General features: G+C 40.3%; 1 non-coding gene across 1 annotated transcript; it reads left to right on the top strand.

Moving 5' to 3' along the window:
- The first annotated feature begins 2,278 nt into the window (after nucleotides 1-2,278).
- On the top strand, nucleotides 2,279-2,385 carry LOC127088934 (small nucleolar RNA R71). Its single transcript, XR_007790735.1, has one exon. It is a non-coding gene; the product is annotated as a small nucleolar RNA R71 (small nucleolar RNA).
- Nucleotides 2,386-2,665: the final 280 nt, after the last annotated feature.

The raw sequence follows: 2,665 nt of genomic DNA, 5'->3' as shown, positions 1-2,665 counted from the left end.
ACACATCCGCCATCCTCCTTCTATCTGTTTCGCTACATGTTCGCCTTTACCATTTTGCACAACTATGATGCCTCCCTTTTTAGGTACTACATGCACAGGGCTCACCCACTTACTATCCGAGATCTGATAGATTATACCTGCCTCAAGTAACTTAAGAACTTCTTTTTTAACAACATCACTCATTATAGGGTTTGTTCTTCTTTGATGTTCTCTGGAGGGTTTTGAATCTTCTTCGAGCGAAATCCGATGCATGCATGCGGATGGGATTATACCTTTCAGTCTAGAGATATTATATCCTAAGGCTGAGGGATATCTTCGTAAAACGTCTAAAAGTTGGTATGTTTCCTCTTGGCTCAAGGTAGCACTGACTATAACTGGACGGTTCATCTCTTCATCGAGGAACTCATATCTCAGGTTCTTAGGCAGTTCCTTAAGTTCTAAGGTTGGTTTCTTAGGGCATGGCATAGGATCTGGGGTAAGGGATAAACATTCGTAAAGGTTATCATCGGTGTAGGGTTTTCTAAAGTCATCATCTTCTATTATGGGGGTTGATGGTAACTTAATTGTTTTTATGATTTCTTCTTGTTCTAATTCCCTAACGCACGCATCAATGATATCTAAGGCATAACATGCGTCTCCCATCACAGGTGCCATAAGAAATTTCGAAAGTATAAATTCTATTTTCTCGTCACCTACCTCAAAGGTCAACTTTCCTCTCTTGACATCTATTATGGCTCCTACAGTTGATAAGAATGGTCTACCTAGAAGGATTGGTATATCATTGTCCTCTTTGATGTCCATGACAACAAAATCAGTAGGGATAAATAACTGACCTATCCTAACGGGGACATTTTCTAAAATTCCTATCGGATACTTAACAGATCTATCGACTAACTGAAGTGACATCTTAGTAGGTTGTAATTCTCCTAAGTTTAACCTCTCACAAATTGCTAAAGGCATTAAGCTCACACTAGCTCCTAAGTCTAGAAAAGCTTTTTCGATGACATGACTACCCAAAAGACAAGGAATTTAGAAATTTCCAGGATCTTTATCTTTTTTGGCTAATTTATTCTCGGAAATGGCATTACATTCCAAGGGCTTCGGATCGTCAAGTCTACGTTTGTTGGTAAGGATGTCTTTGAGAAACTTGGCATAAGAAGGTATTTGGGTGATGGCTTTTGTGAAAGGGATTTCTACGTGAAGTTTTTCTATAACTTTAATAAATTTTTGATACTGGTTATTGATCTGGGTTTGTTTGAGTCTTTACGGATATGGTATAGGTGGTTTATATGGCGGGGGTGGCACGTAGGTTTTATCTTTAGGTTTTTCTCTTTTTTCTTGACCTTCCTCGTTTTCAGATTCCTCTAGTTCCTTCACTTTGTCCGGGGGTTTGGTATATTTCTTAGAAGTTTCGGGTTCACTCAATCTTGGGTTTGGTGGATCATCATAAGCGTTCCCACTTTGTAGGGTAATGGCATTGGCTTGTCCTCTCAGATTCTGTTGAGGTTGTCCAGGGAACTGTCCTCTAGGTGTAGTCTGAGGGGCTTGGTTTAAAGCTACCTGAGAGATCTGGGTTTCAAGCATCTTGGTATGAGTAACTATTTGGTCAACCTTGGTTCCTAACTGAGTAATCAATTTGTTAACATGAATGTTTTGGTTCATGAACACCTTGTTTTGTTGGGTTTGAGCAGTGATAAAACTTTCCATAATTTTCTCAAGGCTCAGCTTTGGTGGTACATGTTGCATAGGTTGATTTGGTCTTGGGGCTTGATAACCAGTTTGTCTCGGAGGTGCATTATTTTAGATAGGGTTATTGTTTTTATAGGAGAAGTTCGGGTGATTCCTCCATCCAGGGTTATAAGTATTTAAATATGGGTTTCCTTGGGTGTAGTTCACTTGCTCATAGTGGGTTTCGTTTAATAGACTGCATTCTGCAGATTGGTGTCCTTTGGTTCCACATATCTCACAATCCGATGAAACTGCAGCTACAGTATTCGGGTTTATGCACATATGCTCGACCTTGAGGGCTAATGCGTCCATTTTAGCTTGCATCATGTCTATAGAGCTTAGTTCATGCACTCCTCCTTGGGCTTCCTTCTTCTCAACTGTCGCTCGTTCGACTCCCCATGATTAATGGTTTTGAGCCATATCTTCAATGAGGGCACTAGCTTCAGGATAAGGTTTGTTCATCAGAGCACCGCCTGCGGCAGTGTCGATGGTCATCTTAGTGTTATAATGAAGGCCATTATAGAAGGTTTGAATGATTAACCAATTTTCTAAACCATGATGTGGGCATGCCCGTAACAACTCTTTATATCTCTCCCAAGCTTCGAACAGCGATTCTCCTTGGTTTTGGGTAAATCTAGTTATATGGTTTCGAAGAACGGCGATCTTACTTGGGGGAAAGTATCTAGCAAGAAATACTCTTCTAAGGTTATCCCAAGTCGTAATGGAATTGGGTGGAAAGGAATCTAACCATGATAGGGCTTTATCTCTGAGGGAAAAAGGGAATAATCTTAAACGTATTGCCTCAGGAGAAGCTCCATTGGTTTTAAAAGTGTCTGCTAATTGAAGAAAGATTTTTAAGTGTTGGTTTGGGTTCTCAGTAGCGAGACCTGCGAATTGTCTTTGTTGCACTAGTTGCAACAGGGATGGTTTAAGTTCG

The sequence above is a fragment of the Lathyrus oleraceus genome, chromosome 5 (assembly GCF_024323335.1).
Source record: "Lathyrus oleraceus cultivar Zhongwan6 chromosome 5, CAAS_Psat_ZW6_1.0, whole genome shotgun sequence".
Taxonomy (NCBI): Eukaryota; Viridiplantae; Streptophyta; class Magnoliopsida; order Fabales; family Fabaceae; genus Lathyrus; species Lathyrus oleraceus.
This window is presented reverse-complemented; position numbering and strand designations above follow the sequence as displayed.